The sequence below is a fragment of the Amblyomma maculatum genome, chromosome 1, assembly GCF_055883805.1.
Source record: "Amblyomma maculatum isolate TAMU_Amacu chromosome 1, ASM5588380v1, whole genome shotgun sequence".
NCBI lineage: Eukaryota > Metazoa > Arthropoda > Arachnida > Ixodida > Ixodidae > Amblyomma > Amblyomma maculatum.
Window position 1 is genome coordinate 425,570,437 of NC_139344.1, and position 25,287 is coordinate 425,595,723.

The window sequence follows — 25,287 nt, forward strand, 5'->3', positions numbered from 1 at the left end:
GAGCCGACCGGGATCAGATTGCACGCTCTGACGAAGCTTTGCATGGCGTGTGTCAGATAACTGGGCTACATCAAGAGCGCCCGAGTAAGGACGTTATCTGTAGCACGCCTATCTATAACAGTGCTTAATATGCTCGGTAGTTTATCGCGAACCAAGCGACTAACAGCTGCATTTTTGAGGCGCACGGCAGAACAATTGTAACGCCACCTAGGCAGTGCAGGTTCCCACAAGTACGAGGCGCGCAAGCGAGGGCAGACGGTCCACCGTATTACGGGTGAAATACGGGAGCAATCTTTAATTCGCGAGCATTCTTTAATTCGACGACTGCCGAGAAGATTTCTAGCTATTGACACCGCCAATCTGTGCATTTCTCGGCGGGCAACGCAATAAATATGTAGTTCTAAATTCTACGCCAGTGTGTTCTTCCATTTTAGGGGGCTTGCTTATGCCACGTGAAATAATCGCTGCCATATTCATTTTACAGCACTTACACCAATTTTAGGTTAAAGCCAATATAATCCGACACCCGAAAGTCCAAGGCTAAGGAACGAAAAAAACGCTTCTTGAATATAAGCCGACCGAAACCTACGAACATTGAAGGATAAAATCAAAGCCAAATTTTGTGCGCTATCACAGTTAGCTTAGGCTTTGTACTGTCCGTGCGTGTCCTAGGAGTAATGTCTCTGTCTAGGGCCTCAAATGGTCCTGGTGAGTTCAATTCCCACCCCAAGAGAAGTATGCAAGTTGGCAAATCTGTCCGATGTACCCTTTCGTGATGTCATACAACGCGACCACCAATCAGTGCTCGCTCCCGTCACCTGCCAAATTCCACCTGCCGCAGAAATGGGGCAAAAAATACACATACAAACAATTAACGGCATTTAGGTCGAATGGAAACTCCAGACCTAGCGCACAACAAGGCTGCAAGTGGAATGAAATAGTCAATTTATAATGCCCATATAAAGAGGCGCTCGCCACCACTTTCTAAAGACGTGCCCCCCCCCCCCCCCCGCTTTCAAAGAACTACAAATAAAAATACAAATACGAACACTATAGTGACGACAACGAATAAAGAAAAATGAAGGTATATACGACGACACATCAAGCTCTAAGGTATGTGTTAAAGAATTTACAAAAAAAACGGCAGTTTGAGCGAGAAATAGATAGCCTAAACAAAAAGTGAAGTCACAGCATGAGCACGGACAAAAAAGTACACTACTCGGTCACCTCACCTGCCAACTATCACCTAAAGGACCGATTTCGTTCCAGATAGTAACACAAAAAAAGCGATATTTCGCTTTAGGTATAAGTACGGAAACTTGGAACACGTGTGAAATTTTCGCACTCAAGAAAAACAAGAAAATATCCTAAAGCAAAATTTAGTTTCTACCAAGAAAACAAAATCCCAATCCCAAACTAACGCATTAAGAACACAGACACAAGCAGTGTTCAATACGGCCTATAAGAAATTACTAGGTTCATTTGCAAAACCACATAATACCCTTAATATGAAACGAAATTTTGTTTCCAGTAAGAAACAAAGAGAAAAAATCACAATAACAAAATAACACATGAATAGCACAAAAACAAGCAGTGTTGTAAAGGGCATATAACAACAAGGAGATTCTATGGCAAATCCACCAGGACTCCATTCCTAATCTTCTTGAATCCGTCCGAAATAAAGCAACAAGATTCGTTACATCATCCTACTCAAGATTTCAGAGCGTATCATCAAATAAAGAAGTTTTAAACCTACCATCGCTCGCTTTCAGAAGGAAGTTTGCGCGATTATAATTTCTTTACGCATTGTATACTATAGCAATTCGAAATTTGCTCGCTCCCATCTTCTTCCTGCTCCTCACGTCTCATCCCGGCTTGACCATGCGAACAAAATCCTCGCACTTTTCGCACGAACAAAAAAATACCAATATTCACCACTCTCTTTGGCAATAAATGAATGGAATGAGTTGGCGTCAAATATCGCTGTTTTGACTGATTTATCAGAGTTTCAAGCAGCATTGCTAGCTTCTTCAGACGCATCGTAGTCAATTTGTGCGGTTTTGTCATTCCCTGTATAGAGCTTCCTTTCCTTGATTCTTTCGGTGTCATCTGTGTTTCTGAGTCGGTGAGATCTCAAATGGTTCATTTATTATGTTTTTTCTGGTATTATTTTCTGTATTCATGGTCCGCTTTGTATTGTCTGTCATGAGCGATTTGCATGTTTTTTTCTTTTTGCTGAAATCGCTGCACATTTTTCATCTTTTTACAGTTCTCTTATTATGTTGAAATGTTGCTTGCCCGACTATTTGTTTCCTAATTTTGTATAAAGATTACTATGACTAGATATATACTTCTCTCACATACCACCATAACATCATCTGTTATCCTGTTTTTTTTTACCCTGATTTGCATCACATCCCCCCCTATGTAATGCCCTATTAGGCCTTTAGGGTATTTCAAATAAATAAATATACCTAACCTATTGTTATCTTTCGATGTTTGTGCGGCTATGCTTGCCGAGTCAATTTAACAAGTTTGGAGGTCAGCACCTTGTTAATTATCTACTTGCCGTAATTTGTGTGACACTCAAATTCAGTCCGTTTGTCTGGATTACACACAAGGTTATGCAATTCCTTTCTCTGCAAGGAAGCCAGTTCGCTAAAAAAATTGACATTGTTTCTTATTTCCTTTTTTTAGGCTGTAGTTGAGGGGTAAGTGTACATATCATATTCGGTCATTATGTCATGTTTCTGAAAAGCGGAACAGATGGGCGGTCGTAATGAACGTTAGTAATAATTCCTAACATTTATTTTTTTCAGTCGACCTATTTTATGCATGTTACTTAGGCTGGTTGTACCCTAGACCAAATGAGAGCATTTTATGTGCGAGTAGAATAGTGCATTGTAGATAAGAACTTCGACTTAAGTAGGGAAGGTATGTTTGTTTATATTAGTCAAGCCAACGACACGTGACAACTTCTGTATTATGTGATCTACTTGAGTATCCCATGAAATCTGTTCTATGAAGACTACACGAAGTATTTTAAATGAAGTTACAATTTCTACATCTGAACTATTGTATACCGAATAGTTTCATTGATGAATACGTTTCTAATTTTTTCGCAGATTTTTATTTCTTCCTATTTTTTTTTGTCAGATTGGACCATTTGCTTTCAGCTTAAAAACATTTGAGGGCAAATACTAGACAAGGGGCTTCTGTCACGACTCATTACTTACAATCATGTACTGCTGGTACATTTTCACATAAATACCTTTCTGCGCGTTGCCATATCTTTTTCCAATTTCGATAGCAAGGCTGGTCAAACCAGGATGACTGCAGATTGAAAGCACTATTCTTTTCATTTTCATAGTCTTGATAGCGGCAAGAGGAAAATTTATTATAGTGGTTATTGTTCGACATGACTACCAATCCACTCTCCTTAATTGACTGTGGGAACGGCACCCGATATTTAAGCGAGATCAACGAGGATAACTATCCCAGCACAAAACATTGCGGACTGTCGGTTTTATAAGCATACAATTTTAGCGCGCATTTCCTGCTACTACTACTAGTACAGTGAAAACATGGGTGTCTTTCCGGGCCAGAAACTAGTCACTGTTTTATACAGCTCGTAACCTTGTTAAGAACTTAGTCTGAGAATTGTATTTGGGTGCTTTATGTACGTCTAAAACAGGACGTCTACTTCGTTACAAGCGATTGACTTCTAGGAAACTATCAGTTGTTTTGAGAAAAAATGTTGCTTTCAGAAGCCATAGCAGAAACCAAGCTCTCTCTGATCGGTTAGATTGTAAGCATCTGAGAACTTTCAAGTGTGTTTGAAAAAAAAAAATATTCAGGAATTTCGGGTAGAAGGCATGAGGGAACATGTGTCTGTAAGAAACAAACCATTTTCTAAATGGTATAATTTGAATTTGACTCCAATCATTGTAAAGTTGTCTGAGATATAATAGATATAACTGAAAAAAAATGAATTTATAAGCGAGTGGGCAGCTCAACCAGGCAGCAGTTCAGACGCATTAGGACAAAAAACCCAGCCGGTGGCAAGAGCTTCTCCGCCAGGCTTGCAACAAGGAGCCTAGATGTGGAAATAAAATTCCGAAGCGCTGGGCGCTTCAGACCTTTTTCCTTATAAGGGCCCAGGCGGGAACTATTCGCTATTCTGGCAACGGAAGTATTGTCTCTGCACGCAGCACTTCTTTCTCGCTGATCCCACGTTTCCACATCAATTAGAAGCAACCGTCTGTTCAGCAGAAACTTCAGTTAATTATTAATAAGCTTCAGCAATCTACCAGCCCTAAACTTAACAAATTGCTGTATATTAATGATGCCCTTTCAGACTTTAGGGTTGACATTTCTGTTCTGCCATTCAGTGTTATGATCATTGTGATTATAAGTGATGCATTTGGTTTCTGCATGTTTTAAAACATTGATATTTTACCTTATATGGGACTTGTGTTATTTTATTTGCACATACTTTCCATTATATCATACCTAAGTTTTACTATATATCTATATGCGTGTCCTAGTTGCAATCAATCTTTTACCTACACACCTGTGTTATATCAGTTTTTTTATTGTGCACATTTGCCTTTATTTTGTATATTGTATGGAATGCCTCGTCTTGTCATTAATCAGGCTCTCAGCCTCAAGCTGGAAAAAAACGGTTTTAGTTCCGGTTACCCCTCATTAATGTATTAAATACAAAGAAATTGAAACTGAAATAATCACAAGAAGATATCGTCCTAACTTCGGTTTAAGCAAATTGAACTACTAATAATTTATTTGTTACTTACATTTGAATTCTTCCTATTCTTTTCTGCGTTGCTATTTGAAACCTTTCGGGAGAGTACCCATAGTACATCAGTCAAATCATCACTGACGAGATCGACTGACGACGACAATAAGAAAAAACAGTGTTAGCAGATAAACTTGATATCCAACCTGTGGTGACAAGAAAAGCCCGTTGTCAGGCGCGCTCTTTGCCGGCTACTGCAGAGAAAAAGAAACAGCGAATTGAACACGTTTCGGTACGACGACGTGCGCTTCACCATCCTGCCCGTCGGTCTTTCACGGAGATTCGTCCCAGCAGAGCACAACTTCTGCTTCCACCGCTTCAGCCAGTCGGGGACAGTCTTGAAGAGAAGGCGGCGAACTTACTTGCAGTACCACAGATATGTCATAGGTGACAAGCTGTTATGCTTGTCTTTTGTAATGAAGTGATACCAACTCGAACAAAGTAAAGCATGGAGCTTGAAGACGCTTGATTATTTTGAACATAACGACGTCATTTATTGAAGCGTGAGTTAGTAGATGTGAATTGTCCAACTCATCGAACCTGTCACACACACAGGCCGATGTGTTTGGACATGATTGGTTTAAAGCGCAATCTCAGCTGCTAAAGGAAAAAAAGTATCCCTATAATAGCCTAATTTTGCCTATAAGATAACGAATGCATGCTCATTTTGGATCTTTGAGTGCACAAATGTCCGGGTCTCAGTTATGAGGAATATTGCAGTAAACAATGCGGGGTTGTCTTCTACCACCAAGGGTGCTCGTCGTTCAGCAGTCTTCCGGCGGAGAGTCATGCTGTGGCCCCAGCGCGTAGCAGTAAGGAGGGGTGAAAGGCCAAGGCTTGAAACGGTCCGAGACCAAGTAGTCTTTCAGTCCCGGCAGGGAGGCGACACGCTGGCAGTATTCATCGAGAGCCTGGTAACTCCTGCTAAAGGTGCTCGGGCCGAGAGTCTTGACCGCCTGCGCCATGCCGTGATATGACAAATGTGCTTTCCGGCGGCCGCCTAAATCTTCTCCTATTTCCGCAAGCAGAGACTTAATATACCAATATGATGGACAGTGGTTTTCAATGGCGACAGCTCACATTAATCTGCATAAAAATTGCAGTCCTATACGCTTTCGCTGGCTCTGCCTGCTGCAGAAATGAATTTCGGTTATGACGCAAAAGCATAAACAAATACCTTACCGCCATTGCAGTGGTTGCTCCTGGCAGAGATATCGGAACCTCTTTTTAGCTGCGTGACCGTTCATGATTTATGCAATTAACCGCTCCCAATGGTTACTCAGGGCGGGACGTTTTGACTTGACTGCATGCGGTTGGCTTCCCTAACCAGTATGCCTATCGCTATTCCTGTAGTGAGGGCTGCTAGAATGTGATTCGTCTCTTGTGACTATACGCTTCAATAAGCTCTCAGCCTTAGCTTTAGAACGCCTTAAAAGGGTCTCGTATGCATCCATATAGGGCGGCGTGGTAGCTACTAGGTTTGGTTGAGGCTTGCGGACGAGGACACTGCGCACGCTCAGTGCGTACGCTTAAGGTGTCTGAAAGCTTACCAATAAAGCAATCATCGTTGACTAATTGCCTAATTACCATTCGCTAAATATCTAAATAGACTTATTCAGTTAACTAATTATCATTGACAAATTAACTCTTTATTATTAACTACTGTTATAATCTACTACTACATCACTGATTAACTATCAGCATTAAAACTATCCTAATCCTTCTGGAGAGGATTGACAGCTGCCGCGTACGCTCAGGTGAACGAAATGACACGCCGGCGATTCATGAGCCATACAAGGCTTTCCCATTAAAAAAAAAAAAAACTACTTGTTCAGATTTCTTTCAGCCCTCTGTACTTCCACAAAAGGAGGAATGTACTAAAGGAACAACCTGACAGGATATAGTGCACTGATATTTTGGCCATCCACTTCACTTTCTGTAAAAGGGGCCGTGCAGCATGAGCGTACTCAAGTGTCACATGCACAACTGCAAACTGTGCTGCATGAAATGGCACTTGGGCCTTGGCATGGTGGACCACCACTGCATTAGGGACGCGCCAGCGCTAGCTTTCGCTTAGTTTATAGTTTTTCTTTCCCTTTCTGCTCTTTTTAGCCCTCACGTTAGAGTTCAATTCCCAGCACATTTACCTGCAAGGCTACCATCTCGCTATCGCCTCATCAGACTGATACCATATTGTTATTGTGAAGAAAGACATCGATGCTAAGCATTGTGATGCAGTTACCGAAAACGAACACTCCGTTTACGGCTCACTTGTTGCCCAAAAATGGAAAGGCATCATGAAAGTCATCGTAATATGACCATTTTGTTTTTGCCTATTGCTCGTAGTCAACCTTCGTGCAGTGTTGGTATCTTCTATAGATAGTTGTGGTTCAGACTGCAGGATAATAAAGACGTATTTTTATTTTACAGCTTGAGCCAGCCTCTCAGTAACTTCGAATTCACGTCAATTTGTTTAAGTGATGTAAACTTTAGCCGCCCATGCTCCTGGTGGCTGTGCCTGTACCGCTCAAACTAGAAACCATGGACGAAAATAAAAACTATCCTGAACGAGAGCAGAAATCGTGTGGTGAGGTTACCTTCTCAAGTTTACAAATCTTACTGCCCTTCCTCAGTGGTGAATGTCTCGGAGGTAAGAACGCGGACGTCAGCGCGCCTCGCAGACGTGGCTCTCACCTGTAGCGTCTCGTACAACAGGAAGTCAACATATGTGACGTCCTTCCCTGCTCCGAACGGACCGTGCTTGACCAGGTAAGCTTCGAACTGGCGGAGCTTCTCGGTAACGTTCACCAGGAACTGGCGTCTCTTGTCGTCCCCGTAGCCCGCGTCATAGCAGAGCAGCGCCGCAGACGTGAAAACGTCCACGGCCTGCAAAGCATTCGACGAATGACACCAAGTGCCTAAGTAGTATATTTAAAGATCGGACATGTTCATTTTACTTACTTCGTGCACTACAAAAGTGAAATTAATCATTTATTCATCCTTCATCTCATACCCTACTGATGCCCTGAGGAAATAAATATCGATAAAAAAAAGCCAGCTTACGTACCTTCCCAACAGAAGTCGATGAGCCCAACCGCCTGATCCATAAGTGAAGAAAGTTAAGGGGTGGGCGTTTTACGTCAACTAGATCGAACCAGAAATGTTCTATCATGCCTTTCAATACATTTATATGCTATTATTTGCGTTTGATTGCATTAATTTGTTTTCACATTTTAGCGCTCACTGACGACGAGGGTGTCGACGACCGCTTTCGAGTGTACTTGAAATTAGATCTTGTGGAATCACTTATCAAGCCATTGATAACTTTCGCCTTCATAATTGTTATTAGAACTGATCGCATATTTCGAGAGCAATGCTTTGAATGGTCCTGAATTCGATCCCAATTAAACAAATTTCGAGCTATTTCCTGAATAGTGAACCCTGAGATAGAGAAACAAATGTGGGCTAACTGGCAATGGCCTTCTCTTCGCAAGATATGATGTGCACTGAAATTACCCTGACGAAGTTTGAACTTCAGCAATAAGCAGACGGTCAGTGCTTTGAATATGCACGTGCCATACAAAACAACTGAAAAAAAAATAATTGGGTTTCTTTACCTCGAATAAAAAAGGAGATTTTTCTTTGCCACTTTTATTGAGAAGACGAAAAAAATCATCAATATTTCCACGCAATGTTTGCTTCAAACTGTCACTTCACAATGCACTGTAAAGTATAGTTTAGGTTTCTTTAAGGTGCTGAGGGGCGGGGAGGAAAGAGCCGTTCATTTGACCCCGCCTTCCCATGGTCGAAAGGACGAAACTAGATGCCTATATACGTAGGAGGGGCGCGGGCCCCTTTAAGACAGCCCAGATTATGACTGGAGGGTTCACTCGTACTGCCGCGTTCACTGCGTTTCTGGAGGAAATCTGCATTTAAATGAGCTAGCTTATGATTTTTGAAATTGTTAAAAGAACTGAAATTTCCAGAGAAATTATAATGAAACGCACTTAAGTAGTCGCTGCTACTTTCCAACAAAAGCAAGACCCAAGATGTCCGGAAAAACAGTTTCACACAGCCATAGTTGTCAAGCATGAAAATATGAGGTAGCGACACTTGCGTCATGTTCTCGTTATACAGCTTGATAAAAACAAGCGCTCCAAGAAACTCCAATCGAAGATATGTGACACATAAGCGCTCCATAAAACTGGAATCGAAGAATGTGTGAAAGTGACGAAGTCGCTTCTAGAAGGTGTCTTAAAGAACGTTGTTTCAGAGAGTCTACTGACTGCCTAGAACTGGCGGCCTTTTTTCTAGCACATAAAACAGCTTAGTCTGGCAAAGCTTTGTTGTGAGACGTATTTTATATTTTACAATAACCGAGCGGGTCTGAAGCGCGTCTGCAACCGTTTTAACCGGTGTCGACATCCGGAGGTTAGATTCGAACCCATCACTTGCCCAAATCAAGAGGGGCGTCCATACCACAAGCCACTAAGTTGCTGCTGCGAGATGCTGATTTTCAACCGTCAGCGGTGACAAATCGTCAGCGGCACTTCCGTCCCGTCTTATGCGCCGCCCATCCTCACACACGGGGGCGAAAGCGAAAGAGCAAAAAGACAGACCACTGCAGCCGTTCCGACTCCACTTGTTTTGAATTTTGAACGGACGTTTGCGTCGGTCGCCTGTCTAGCCTTGCGCCGTGAATTCTTTGCGTGTCGGCTTATCGGCCACAGTCGCGATTGTTCTTTCCGGCTTTTGTACGCTTGCATCTCATTCCTGCCGGCTCCCCGTCCCTTCGTGAGACGAAAGACGTTTGTCTGCGTGCAGCTCCAGTTCCATGGAACCGTCTCTCTGCTAATTGTGCTGGAGTATTACAATCTGCGACACCCGCTGTGGATGGTATCGTTAGAACTTGTTACCTTCCTGTGCTGCGGAAAGGCGTAGATGCGTTTCGAAGACGACGGTTCTTCCAGGAAGGGTAGTGTAAATTTTTAATCATGTATTTTGGTTATGTAAAGCACGGCAACATGTGATTACTTGCATCAAATACCAACCACCAGGTAACCAGGACACATGTGTGAGCTCCATTTTTGTGCATTGCTTTGGTAGTATTTAATGCATGGAATGAACATGTGTATCAATTATTTAATTTATTATCAACTGTGCAAACGATGACAGACCAAAGCTGAATCATTTGCCGGCAATCTGGATTCTTTTGCATAGATAAAGCAGGCAAGCAAGATTGCAATGCTAGCGAAGAATACTATTGTAAACGTTTGACCGCGTAAATTATTTGTGTGTGTATGATACTCAGTCGTATTCTGTCATTATCTATTTCACTTGCAAACAGTTAATAAAAATAAAAGGAAACCATATCTGTTCTCTGCGCGATTTCTTGCCGCGCTCGGGTAGGCTTGTTCGCCAATGCGTGCGCCTTTGAAAGCGCTATGCCTTTGGCCTTTCATTCCGTCACACTGTTGCTGTCGCAAGCCGGCCGCGCCGCAGCAGGAACGGTACGGTGCAGTAGAAAATCCGCAAGGACAGCGTTCTCCCGAGCGCGGATGCACGCGAGCGCGCAACTCGCGCTGCTTGATGCCACCTACCGATACTCCCTTTACAGTGCAGGTTGTTTGGACCGCTCCACGATATGGCCTCCCCCATCAAGTCAATTTTTAGCGCACCCCCTCCCGCTACGAACCTAACTGAAGGGAAGTTGGGCACTAGCGTATGTAATTCATGGCCGCTGGGAAGTTATATATCGCGCACTGAGTAATCCGGGCTGAGCCTCTCTGTCTAAAAGCCCCAAAATAAATATAGTAATCGTTCTAAACACTGTTTCCTGATGAGCGTTTTTCGAGCGCAGCTCGCAGCCGCCAGATAGCAGTGAAATGTTTTACCAGAGGGGGGTGTTCACCAGGACGTAGGATTAAGGGTGAAACAAGGTGTAGGAGACAGGTGCACAGTCAAAGGAAGCTGAATATGAATTGCGGAAGACCCCCACTAATGAGAGAGAGAGTAAACTTTAATTGTTTAACGGAATAGCGTGGGTGGTTTCCTCAGTCCAGGATATCATTGGCTTGGGCTGCCTCCCGGGCCCTGGTGAGCAGGCTGCGCTGCTTTGAGAGACCTGTGTGGGCCAGCTCTGCCTCCCACTCCGCTTATAATTAGCGATAGCTTTACTGCATCTCTTTGTTTCCTGGAAAAGATGAACCATGTGTCGACCATTCTCGAGATGGCTCACTCACCTCTCAATACATGTCCGCTCGGCTATGTACGACACGTACAATGTTATCTTTGGGCCTAAGAGAATAGCGGCAGTCTGTTTATGACGTATTACAACGCCTTTAACTTAGCACAAAATCGTACATAAGACTTTCGCAGTGAAAATATATAGGCACGAAGAAAAAGCAACCTGCTGCTCTAACACGTCGACTCGCCGCTGCGTGTCCTCGTTTTTGGGCGCCAGTCCGTGTTTGCGGCCCAGGTAACGCAGAATGGCCTTGCTCTGCGTCATGCGCACGTCGCCGTCGATCAGGTACGCAGATTGGGAAAGTCCAGGCCCAGCGTGTTCTTCACCGCCAGCCATTCGTCACGGTAATGATCTGGGCCGTCGCCGAAGCCGTATCTGGACGTGCGGCAACACGAACATATTCCAGATCCGGTCTAACATCCTTTGTATGCACACATGCTAGTCATAGCAGCGTTATAGAATGGAAATACTCTCCAATCAACATCCGCGATGTTGTCCTATGTGATACGACAGCAAGCCAAAACATACTGCGTCCCCGACGGATCAAACAATTTTCTCACTGTACGTATCAGCAACACACGCTGAAGAGAATTATCATGCGAAATAGCGTCACTGGCTAGTCCGTTGTCTTAGTGCATGATGCACATTTTCAAGAACGATGCCCTCTGTGAGACTGGGGATAATCGCTACTTCGAAACCCGGTGTCTAAAACTCGAAGACAGGGCCGCATCTTTTTCTTCCCTGAGGCAAACAACATATGAACTTTCCGGCTTATTTCTTCAGATGCGTTAACAAATGTCGATCCCTAAGTGAACGAGCAGGACCAGCCCGTTCATGAGAAAAGTCTTCTTCTGGGCCAAACCACTCAAGCATAAAGAAAGCCTCAAAACGGTCGAGAAGTTTTGGGTTGGTAGATATTAGGTATGCGTAATTTAAAGCAAAGTTTAGCAATCGCGCAAGTCAATTCGATGTAGTAAGTCAACAAGTGTCGTAATTTTAAAACTGGCGCCGTAACGGACAAACCAGGGAGAAATAATAGATAAAAAGGAACTGAACAAAATCATAATTGGGAAAAACCAGAAATTAAATGCCATTACTATAAGCAACTGAGAAATATCAACTAAGTGGCGAATTTCTCAAAGACCGATTCACTGCTAGCAGCGGAGTGAACCAGCGTAGAAAAGACGGCCTTTCCATTCTGCATCCTTTTCTAACACATGTCGTTTCTACTACTACTTCTAACACGTGTCCCTGCTTTCTTCTCTGTAGCATCCTGCGTAATGAAGGCCGGTGAGAAAGAGCGTACCGGACTGAAAACACGAGACCCGGGTAATTAACTCCAGCTAGTCTCAAAGTCAATCAATAGGTCGCTCGTGGCGTGCTTTCATCCGCACAGCGCACACAACGTTGATACGCTTGGAGCTGTCCGTAGAGCGGACTAGTGTGGCTGTTGCGACTTCGTACATCACTTCGTTCAGGCGGTGAACTGAGATATTGACAGGAGTAGCGGCGCCTGCAGACCCACAGATAGTCGACTGTCGTGTAGTAACGTATCACTGTCCCATGATTTGTTGACGGGTTATTTGCCGCGCTTCTTCTGCACTTAGCACAAATGCGAGACGTCGAGGTCTAGTTCACTCTCACTCTCAGGATACGATCGAAACTAGTTTGAAGGGAGTGCGTCGCGTCTTCTTCCGCGGAGAAGTATTACAAGCAAATTCTGAGTATAAAATAGCTTGATTCCGTGATTTGCGTTCAACACCAACATGAACGAAAAGCACGTCAGCCAATACAATGTTGAAGAGTTCCATCAGCCATTTAAATGGTGGTGGTACTTCGTCCTATGTGTATGGCTGGTGTGAGCAAGTTTAGGCACAGTCTGAGCGAATCGGCCGAGAACGTAGCTAAACGGTCATTAATGACATCGGCAAAAGCTCTATGGCTGGTTTGTGCAAGATTAAGCTCAGTCTGATTGAATTGGTCAAGAACGTAGTTAAACAGTCATTGATGATATCTGCAGGAACGCTATCGATGATTATTATTTTCTGCACTTCAACAGCAGAATTCCGCTTTAAAGGGACGTGGTCTGAGCGTACCGTGTTAAGTAATCCACCGCGACTTCAATTCAGCATTTCCCAGTGAACGACTTCGGGAAAGGGCCAAGAACACCCTAGCCCACTTATTGGAAAAGGGCCTTTGGTGGCGCTATGATTAGCAGAAATACAAAATATAATTGTAATCATAGATCATTCCCACTAGGTACTGTTCCATGCAGTTCTAGTATTCACCTCTGGTCAGTCGTCGTGGTGTAAATCTCACCTCTAGTCCTTCCAGCCAGTATTGCTAACTAAAAAATAGAAAACCCGCAACAGGAAGCCTCAAACATTCTAGGGGGCATTTGTACCATAAAGTACGATGAGGCTATAGCCTTTATAGCGCGTTAGTTTTGAGTTTTCGGCACCCTCCTCCATTCCCGTATGGTGCGGTTCAAGTGTCCGCAGAGAAGTGGGACAGATGCAGCGCCTTTTCTTTCTTGTAACCGAATTTCAAAAGCCCATGATTCCTGCTTTGCCGGTACCAGCATAACGCAGTATACCTCCCCCTGCCTCAGGCTTGTCCGAAACGCCCGCAACTATGAGTGGCTTAATACGGGAGAGACCTTAGGCAGCGATTTCTATGCGCTGCAGACCATCTTTGAAAGCAATAAGCACAGCAAACCACGTGGGCAAGCCAAAGTGACAGACTGGGAGAAATTCAGAAAAGACACCAAACTGGTTACATCGAAGCAAATACATAGTTACGAAGAGTGGGTGGCATCCGTTCTCGACCTTAAAGAAAACCTCACAAAAACCCTTGCCACCATGATGGACCACCCAGTTGTTGACAACCATCTCCTACACCTTTGGGAAGCTAGACGAGCCTCATAAGACGGTGCAAGAATCAAAGGTACAATCGCAAACTCAGAATTCTAATTGCGAAGCTAACTAGTCAAGAAGACCAGTACGTATGGAACCTCGCTCGTACCAATTGTATAAAAAGGTGCGAATCCCTCAAGGTTCTAGACACTCCAATGCCTAATTGATCCATTGAAATTGAAGAGTGAACAACATAGAAATTTTCATCGAGCCTTACACAGCTTTTAAGGCATGGATAACGAACTCGTGGATGAGCTCAAGCGTCGCTATATCTACACTTCTAGAGACGCAGAATCCTCAAATCCAGAATACCGGGGGGAACCGAACGAAGACTTAGGTAAAGACTTCACTTTAGAAGAAATCATTGCAGCACTAGCAGATATGCGCTGAGGTACAGCCCCGGGACAAGACAAAATTACAGTCGGACGCCTAACCAACCTCGGCACGGAGGCACTGCAGCAACTTACGGATTATGTAAACGAAAGCTGGCGCACCAACACCATTCCGCAGGCATGGAAAACAACCAATGTACACTTTATCCCCAAACCCGGCAAGAAATTCAGCATGAAAACCTATGCCCTATATCCCTCACGTTGTGCGCAGGCAAACTAGGGGAAAAGGCAGTCCATGCACGTCTCTCCAACTATCTAGATAACACCCAGCTATTGTCACACACGATGTTTGTTTTCAGAGCACATCTGTCCACCCATGATATACTTCTGCAACTCAAACGCGAAGTCATTGATCCAGCACGTAGAAACAGTTAACAAGCACTTCTAATGCTCAACCTCAAAGGAGCGTTTGAAAACGCCAAGCACTCAACAATCCTCCAGAACCTCCAGAGCACTACACAAGCATCGGCACAAAACGCAAACGAAGATTGGCACGAGAGGCACTCAGCAAGGGGCAGTATTATCCCCACTTCAACATTGCACTCCGAAATCTCCCAACCTTCCTAAATCAGATACAGGGCATACGACACGACCTGTACGCTGACAATGTAACCATCTGGACAGCCACGGAAACTATGGGAATGATTGAAGAAAAACTAGAAACAGCGGCAACAACAGTTCAGAATTATGCACGAGCGTGTGGACTAACCTGCTCTCCCGAAAAATGTGAACTCCTAGTCTTCCGCCAGCGCAAATATAAGGCCACGGTCGACATCCACGTTGACAACTCACCCATCAAGGAAGTTCAGACCGTCAAGATACTGGGTCTGTACATCGATAACAATGGCAACAACCTCCTCGCCATCCAGAAACTCCGCCTAATGAGCGAGAAGTCGCCAGAGTGATCGCCAGGACAACGACGCGGAAATCAGGGATGCGAGAAGATACTCTCCGACTGGCGCAGGCTTTCGTCGTGAGCCGCATTTTCTATGCCACACCCTACCTCCGGCTCACGACGTTTGGCGACGTCTTAATCAGAACAGCTTACAAGAAGGCCCTGGGCATCCCTCTTACGACATCGGCGGACCGACTTTTACGACTGGGTATCCACAACACGGTACATGAGCTGATAGAGGTACACCTCTCAGCTCAGGTGACACGACTCTCCACAATTCTTACTGGCCGACAAGTCTTGAACGAGTTGAACATCAATTGCCCCCAACAGTTAGACCTTAAAAGTGACATTGCAGCCTCATGGAGAGGACAATTTGAGAGAACTCCACTGCCGAGGAATACCCCCCAATTTTCACCAGCCAAGACGACAAGCTCGAGCGGAAGCCATAAAAAGGCACTACAACGGGCGCGGGTGTTCTATGTCGGTGCCGCTGGTCCTGAACGGGGAATTACTGCCGTTAAAGTAGTGCACCAAGATCAAACAGTGGACGGACTAACATTGCCCAGCCAAGACACACTGGCAGTGGAAGAAGTGGCGATTGCCCTAGCTGCAACACACACTACCTCAGAATACATACGTACAGATTCACAGACAGCATATCGTAATTACCTCAGGCGCAGGATAGCACCGCTAGTAACTAAAATCCTGGAAGATAGTTACACTCGTAGCTACCAACCCACGCATAAACACTTAGTATGGGTACCAGGTCACCAGGGCATCTCAGGGAACGAGAGCGCACACGCCTCAGCCCGAACATTTCTCCCCCGGGCACCCAATACGGATCTCGTGGAACCTCCTAACCCATTGCCAACTTACACTGAAATACTTCAGCACGTAAGATATCTCTCCAGGTCTACCCTCCCCCGGTAAAGACACTAGACAAAGGGGAGGAGGTACACCTCCGCAAGCTACAGACCAACACTGTTACCAACCTACGAAGACTATACGCAATAGATCCAGAGTTATCTGACTCGCAATGCAAATTCTGCGGGAAGAAGAAGGCGGAGTTCCGGACTGAAGACTCCAACCGCCGCTACAACCTCCTAAAGATTTTCACTTAAATATTTTTACCACCATCCTGCTTTACCACGTCTGCTTCTGTATGCCATGTAGTGCGGCGTCCGAGAAAATGAAAGGTGTAGCGCGTACGCCTAGATCGGACGCCCGGCGGGGTCAGCTTCGTAATGCATGGATTGCCTGAAGTCGCCGATCATGGCCAGATGTAACATCATGATGGCGTCACATTCGGTCATGAGAGCTGATGTCACTATCATTATCATCAACAACTGTCATCATAAGAAACTATCACTGTCACTAAAACCATCATCATCACTAACTGTAACTATCACTGCTCTCACTATCATTATCGGTCACTATCTCCCACTAACCAATAGTTCTTCACTGGTCGCTTTATGTAAAGAGGACCACGTGGAATCTTGTGAATAAATTTTACACTTCTTGAGGAAGCACGGACGGACGGCATTTCATTCTGCTATTCAGCCTTTAAGACGAGCTTGTGCTCGAGCCACGTGGTCGTCCCCTGTGAGCGCGCCTGGCTGGTGTCGCTGATATGTGACCGCTGCTACGCCTAATTCAGTTCTTCCAGTTCAGTTCTTCTAGGAATAACCCCCCCCCCCTTACATTTGGTGTTGGTGCCGGTTAACATCCATTATCTCACCCTGGAACTCAGCAGCCTCACGTTACCACCTCCTGCGATGCCTGAAGACGCCAACCACGAAGCCGTACAAATTAGCTTGGCCATCATTTGTCCCAGCTCCCTCCGCCAGTGAGACCAGCCAGGCGAGCGCACAGGCGAAGACCACGCGGGTCGAGCACAAGCTCACCTACTTTTATAATACATATAACATAAAACACCTATCCCCCTTCGACTCGAAAATTTAGGCTAACAATTGTTTAATTCTCAGCAGCATATCCTGCTTGATTTTTCAAGGTTTATATTAAAGATGCAAAAGCTCTTCTTTCTTCATTGCGACTATAAACTGCTTACTGCAGGCACTTTCACTCGCAGGCGTCGTGTGTTTCACATTGGTTTGTCGAGCGGTCCGTTGGCAATTGCCTGTAATCGTCACCGGTTAGCTGAGCTGTCAACATACAATTTCATATCTTGTCGACCGTTTGGATTACACTTGCGAGTAGTTGGTAGTCTTAGTAGCATTTGGCCTGCCTCAGGAGTCCGGCCCTAATACTGATGGAATTCGTTATCTTTATTTAATCAGATTTCCTGATTATATATAATAATATTTGGGTGTGTGAACATGCATCTAACCCTTGCGTTTGACCCAGACAGCAGCATAGAGAAAACAAACTCTGCCTGCTCAAAGAAGATTTTTTTTTAGGAATCATCCTCGTACTTGTTCACTTAATCCCGAAATACAGTTGAGCTCCCACGGTTGTTCCAGCTAACGAGTGTGGGATTTTTCCATTGTAGTGTAATAGTGACGACTTTTTTCGCGTTAAAGACCCACTAATTACATACTAATTACGAAGCACCATCGACTACACACGGACCATTTGCATTTGGAGCTTCCAATACTCATTTTCAAACTTAGACTCCAGTCAAACGGACTGCATTCCCGATGACAGCAAAGTCAGCAACTGTATTCAACGCAGCCACATATTCATCTAGGGCGTACTGCTTTTGTTCCCATATTCACCACCATGATATCACGGTGACATCATGCGCTCACAGCAAGGTTTTCTTGCAGAAAAGAGTGTAATATTAAGAAACATAAATTTTAAAACAAAAATTCTAGAACCACCAAGGTTTCCGGCCTCTCGACAGCAAAGTAAAGGCCGTTCAAGATTTTTCAGCCCGTACATCACTTAAGAAGCTAAGAGAATCATTGGGCCTTCTGAACTGAAACCCCCACATTCTCCCCAAGTGTGCTAAAAAAGCCTCTAACCGACCTTTTGGTTACCAGAAATAATTCAGCCATTTAGTGGACTGACGACACTGCAGCTGCATTCGCTGCTGCGAAGAAGGCGCTCACAGACGTGACTTTGCTAATACATCCCGTTTCTGACGCTCCCCTGCGTCTTGTCACTGACGGATCTAGCACTGCAGTCGGCCCAGTACTTGAGCAGCACGTCTCTAACTGGCAGTCTCGATTTTTTCTCAAAAACGCTAAAGCCACCATAGGCAAAATACAGCACCTTCGGTCGATAACGCCTCGCGGTGTATCTCGCAATCAAGCATTTCCGCCACTTCCTGGAGGGTCGGGACTTTCACAACGTCACACACCATAAGCTCTCGACATTTGCCTTGCAACGGAATCACAGCACCTCCACTGAACGCGGGATTCGCCAACTGTCCTTTATCTTAGAATTTACAATGGATCTCTCTAGAGTTCAGCTGATGATCAAACAGCCAGCTCATGGACACGTGTCGGCGTTGGGGTGCCGCCTCCTTGTATCCGCCCCCTTGTCACCGCTTTGTATCTTGATAAAAGTTCACTGCACTGTGTATGCCGCGGGCAGTCGATGTCCAGCGGGACTCTCGGCCAGATTACAATAAACCTCTCTCTCGGTTACTGCTTGGCTGCCGTGGCGTGCTTCCTCCAAGACACAGCTTCTTCCTGGCGACGAGGATGAGATCCCCAGCGGACAAATGACTGCCTCCACAGGGGCCGTTAAAATCGAAGTTCAAGCCAGCGTAAAGGAGCCACCGCTGAGCGACCCGGACGCATCCTGGATGGCGGCAATCGGGCAAGTGGAACCATTTGATGAATCTCAGTCAGATTGGGAAACATACGAAGAGAAGATTAATAATTTCCTGGATGTGAATACCATTCCAGGTAGACGCCTTTCTGAGTACTGTTGATCCGAAGACGTATAAATTATTGAAGAGTTTAATCGCACCTAATACGCCCGCTGGTCAGTCTTTGTCCGAACTTCAGATAGCTTTACGACAGCATCTTTCACTCAGGCAGTCAGTTATCGCAGAAAGAGAAAAGTTTCACCGAAAAACACAATTAGAGACTGGCAGCATTGCGAAGTTCGTGGCAGACCTCAAGGAATCCGCAGACACATGTGCCTTCGAAGCGAACCTAGAAGAAACTATGAGGGACAGGTTCGTGTGTGGCTTGGCCCGGGCCGACATACAAAAGAGGCTTTTTGTTGAGGATGTGTCACTGACATTCAAAAAGGCAGTCGAGATTGCGTTATCAGTAGAGGTGGCTTCGAAGAATGTAGCTGAGTGCCGACCGACTGGAAGAGCTCAAGAGGGCCTCCAAACTTTTGCTACTGAGGGCAGCCACGCACGAGAAGACTCGCCATGCTCTCGATGCGGCTCGCGTCATTGCAATCGTAACTGCCGTTTCCGAACAGCGACGTGTTTCCGATGCCACAGTGTAAGGAATATCCAAAAAGTGTGCCGCTCTCAGCCGACGTCTAAATCCCACACTACAAAAAGGACCGGACAAGATGCGCAACGAAAAGACGGCAGAAAACAAAACTTAAGCGTGTTCGAGACAGAGGAGGATGTACAGCCACTGCTCCAGGCAATGCTGGAGCAGTGGCTGCTTTAAAATATGTTTTACCGATATGCTTTACAATGTGTGTTCAAGGGGTGCCGCCCAAAATGGAACTAGACACGGGGGCAGCAGTATCGGTGATGCCGTATCGGCTTTTTCGCTCCTATTTCCCGCAGATGAAGTTACGCCCGCTTCGATAGTGCAGCGTACGTACACAGGAGAGTGCGTGAGTACAGAGGGGGTGGTAACAGTGAATGTTAAGCATCAGAGTCAGTCTCTCCAGCTCTCTCTGCAGAATCTTCGCCAGAAGGGACCTGATTTTATAGGAAGGGACTGGATGCATCAGCATCGGCTCGAGTAGAATAGCGTCAATCGCATGGATGCGCAAGATCGCCGCGCCCTGAAGGAAGTCTTGGATCGGCACACTCAGTTGTTCGTCAATGAACTTGGAGAAATTAAAGGTGAGAAAGCCCTACTGTTCATCCAGCCAGATGTACAGCCAAAGTTTTGTAATGCTAGGAGCATTCCGTTCGCACTGAAAGCAGCAGTGGAGAAAGAACTGGAAACGTTGGTGGTTCGTGGCGTCATTGAGCAAATTTCTAACAGTCATTTCGCCTCACCAACTGTGCCATTGGTAACGAAAGATGGCAGCGTACGCATATGCGGAGATTACAAAGCATCGTTGAACCCATGCTTAAACATCAACAGCTATCCATTACCAAGGATTGAAGAAATCTTCGCCACTGTTGCGGGAGGTCACGTTTTCTCAGATTGACCTGAATCGAGCGTACCATCAAGTGGTAATGGACAAGGACTCCAGCTAGTACTCACCCTGAATACGCACAAAGGGTTTTTAGCAGTAAATTGCCTAGCGTTCGGGGTTGCATCGGCTCCAGCCATTTTTCAAGATTATGGACATGTTAAAAAGACTGAAAGGGGTAATATGCTACCTGGATGATATTCTCGTCATGGGCCGAGACGAAAAGTAGCGCCTTAAAAACTGAGAATCACTCCTATCCCGGGTACAGGAAAGGGACGTGCAGATTAAGGCAGAGAAGTGCGAATTTTTGAAACCACAGTTGCAGTTTCTGGGCGCCGCGATCAGTAAAACGGGAATTTCTGCAACACCGGAGGAAGTGAAGGCTATAATAGAAGCTCCTATCCCCACCGATAAAAAGCAGCTGAGAACGTTTACAGGTATGGTAAAGTACTACGGAAAATTTCTGCCAGAGTTGGCAACAGTTATATTTTCATTGAATCAGCTGCTCTGTGAGAATGCGCCGTGGGCATGGAGTGAACAGTGCGACATTGCATTTAAAGGGGACATGAAACGGCTAGAAAGGTCACTGACAAACGTTTTCAATATGTAGAATAAATTCTTTCGAGCATTCGTCCAAAGTAAAACTCATCGGAAAAAATCCAGCGATTTAATATTAATTTTTAAAATTTGCGGGCTGCGCCATTTCCGCGTGGCGGCGACATTTGGGACTATTCTGCCGTGATTACCTACGTCACAAGTCACAGAGTGACAGGCCACGACAGGCTGCCATTGGCTGCAGCCGCGACGGCCACTACGTCACTGACACACTTCCGGTAGCTGCGAAAGTCGTCTGCTCGAGTGCTGCAATGCATGCGTGAACCCGAGCTTGGCGCTTCGGTTCGCGATGTTAACCGAAAAGGTGGTGGCGTCCGACTGAAAGTGCACGTCGGTGCAGGAGTGCGAAAAGAGCACTAGCTGGTCCGATTTAACACCGTACCGATTAAATAGGCAGCATCAACCTTCATGTACCGACCGACGGCGCAGCAGCGTACTGTAGTCCCGTCTCGTCTTTGCCGCATCGACCATTTGTGCGGCATGTTGATAATTAACTGGAACGTGCGTCAAAAAGAGGTGTACCCTCAGCTTCATCGTGAACGTACACAAATTCGCACCTCTTCAGTGCAGCACCCGATGCCGCCAGGCGCGGGCGCTGCGGCCGACGGCACTCCGGTCGTGCGCTGCTCCCTGCTCGTCACTAGGCCTTGTTTCTTTTGCGTCGCAGCCACGGCGGACTGCGTTTTAGAATCGTCCGCTTCGCTGCGTCTCTAGTGTAGTCACTCGCGTGCTCCTGTGCACGATTCTTGCATGTAGCTTCGGAAAACAGTGACAACCTGCGCTGCCGAACTGTATGTGGCGAGTTGCTTTGCTCTACGTTTTGCGCCGTTGTTTCTGGCTCGGCCGATAGGTACACATGAGAACACGCATGCACGTTACGCATTGGCGCTTCTTAAACGATGTGCGTCCGACTGAAAGTGCGCGTCGGTGAATCAGTGCGAAAAGAGCACGAGCAGGTCCGATTCAACACCGTACCGATTAAAAAGGCAGCATCAACCTTCGTGTAAATGAAACGTGCGTCAAAAAAGGTCTGTCCTCAGCTTCATCGCGAAAGTACACAAATTCGAACCGCTTATGTGCAGCACCGGATGTCGCCAGGTTACCGCAGAGATGCCGTCCGCGGGCGCTGCGGCCGACGGCACTCCGATCGTGCGCTGCTCCCTGGTCGTCACTAGGCCTTATTTGCGTCGAAGCCACGGCGGACGGCGTTTTGGAATCACCCGCTTCGCTGCGTCTCTAGCGTAGCCGCTCGCATGCTCATGTGCGCGATTCTTGCGTGTCGCTGCGAAAATCAGTGACAACCTGCGCTGCCGAACTGAATGTGCCGAGCTGCTTTGCTGATGTTTTGCGCCGTCGCTTCTGGCTCGGACGATGCGTACACATGAGATAAAAACGCGTGCACGTTGCGTATTGGCACTTCCTAAACGATGTGCGAAAGGAAGTCAAAAAAAAAAAAAACACTACACTATCCTTTTTGTTAATCTCAATTTTAAGATTTGCGGACGAATAATTCGTGCTCACCTGTCATCCGATATCCAAACTCTGTAGCGATAATCAGTCCGTGCTCTCGGTGATACGTACAAGTATACATTCCATTCGTTATGCACAAGAGATGCCTCTCGCCGGCCATAATGAAAGCAGCTCCGCGCTAAAAGCGACGACGACATATGTTTGCACGCGGGCAACTCGCACGCTCGATCGTCTGCCAGCATCCATGCAGAGTCGATGCTATCGCGTTAACTCCGCGAGGGGTCACCGGCCGCCGTTGGTCAAACCGGAGAAGACGGTACCACAGAGACTGGCCCAGGCAGCGCGAGAGAAGAAGGCGGTCTTGTAGAAAGCCGTGCTCGGCAGGAGTGCACGCTAATTTGCGCTCAATGGGACAGGGATATGAAGGAAAGTGCTCCCTCCGCGGCGGCCGCCGGTATGTGTGGACAGCAGCTTCCCACCTACAGGTATGCGCTCGCGAACGACCCGAGTCGTTCAGGCTGCTGTCGCACACATTTCCGAGAGGTCACGAAACTGAAGACACCGGCGGCCGAGGAAGACAGCAGACAAGGTTGAAAGCTATGCAAACGCAGACGGGACGGGAAAGGCAGACCGTGAATGCATGGGCGACGCTCGGGGGAAGACAGGCGCGACGACCGGAAGTCTGAGAACCGAGCGTCACCCGATGACGCTTCGTGGGCGGGGCTAGCGGGGCGGAGTTCCCGAGCTGTTTTCTTCGTTTTTTTTTTTTCTGGTGTCTCGGAGTGTTGAGTTGAGGGGAGCGAGGAGGAGCGCCATTTTTAATCGCCGATATCTCTTGTGTTAATCAAGCTAGCTAAAAAATTCTTGCGGTGAATTGACCTGTGAGGGAGTACCTATCTCTCGACCGATTTGCTTTACCCCGTTTTAGGCATTGCATGACCCCTTTAAGGCGCGCTAAGGCTAGCACGCACACACACTTAGCTTCGCCGGTTAGAGCGCTCCCTTTTCCTCCAGTCGAGCCGCGCGTCGTCAATGGCTAGGACCCGTAGAAAATTCTGGAGATCTCTGGCATAATCTAGGCAGATGAGTCACGTTCATCGCCGGGTGATGAGAAAGAAGGCAATGGCGACGCGTACAAAGCTACGCGCTCCCTCGCGCGGGGAAGGAGGTTTTTCTCTAACTTTCCATGCGGCGACGCACGGGCCTCGCGCCGCGACGGCTTAGTAAATATGTGCGCCGATTTCGTGACAATCACCGATCCCACTGATCCGACAACGACGGGAAATTCAGTAAGCCGAGACACCACGCCCTATCTCACATTAACAAAGAACGCCAAGGGCACCACCTGGAGAAACACCGCCGTCGACTTCGACACCAATTAAAAGATTCTGGAGATCGCACTCCCGACCACCGATAAGCCTGTACCAGACAAGCAGGGATTCAAGTGGGAAGTTCGAAGGCTTTCAAAAAGGCGAGGCAGGACTTCGCGTCCACATCAAATGTCGATGAGTGGGCGCGTGCACTCATTGCCGAAACTGCAAACGGCACGAACACCCTCGCGACCAAAGTCCAGAAAGGGATGATGTGCAGTCGCCTCGCTTATCTAATCAAAGCTAAGGCGTCCATCCTCGCCAGACGGAAACATCAGAAACTAAACAAAAAAAAAACTGTGAAAGTTGCCGAATTGAATAGAAACATCTAAGAGCACTGTCGAATCATCTGCAAACAGCAGTAAGACAAGATTTGCAGCTCGGTTGACGGACAGTTACATAACAAAGTTGAAAGCTGCTCAGCCATTTATTGTTAACACAAGTTTCTTTCGCCAAGTTTCTTGACATCGGTGTATAGGAGTCTGGTGAGGAACTGCCTGGCTAGACTCCTATACACCGAGGTCAAGAAACTTGGCGAAGAATGGGTGTGGAAAATACTGCGCCAGAGGCATCTCCTTCTGAAGCCCCCTGTCAAACAAGGTTCGTACGCGGGCAGGTCCAATGCATCGCTAGATGAAGGTTTCAGCAGCGAAGAAATTTGTGTGGCCATGCAAGACCTCATCGGTAGCTCGGCTCCCGGACCGAATGTGGTCACAAAAAAATTAAAGAGCACTGCAGAATCTGCGTTGGGGTAATGCGAAAGCAAGGGTGCAACTGTTGGTTGCTTCTAGTTGCTCGATTCAGTACTTGTTTACCCATTTTAGTCTTTAGTAGTCTCAAATTGCGCTCAAATCCCTTCCTATGTCCTTTTTCGGCTCTACTTCCGGTTGCGTGGCGTCATATCCTTGATGTCATATTAATTCACTTCTTGTTTACCCATTTTAGTCTTTGGTACTTACAGATTGCGCGCCAATCCCTTCCTATGCCCTTTTTCGGCTCAACTTCCGGTTGCATGACGTTACATCCTTGACGTCACCCTAATTGACTGTCCTAATTAACTACTTTAGTCTTTGGTACTTTCAAATTGCTCGCCAGTTCCTTCCTATGCCCTTTTTTGACTCGACTTCAGGTTGCATGACATCACATCCTTAACGTCACCTTAATTCACTGATATAATTAACTACTTTGGTATTTGATACATTTAAATGTGACGCCAAGCCATTGGCTAATGAGACCATTGCGCTTTTACACTTA

General features: G+C 46.2%; 1 pseudogene; it reads right to left on the bottom strand.

Annotated features, from left to right (window-relative positions):
• Positions 1-5,285: 5,285 nt before the first annotated feature.
• LOC146209287 (glutathione S-transferase Mu 2-like) overlaps positions 5,286-25,287 on the bottom strand; it is a 32,665-nt pseudogene continuing 12,663 nt past the window's right edge.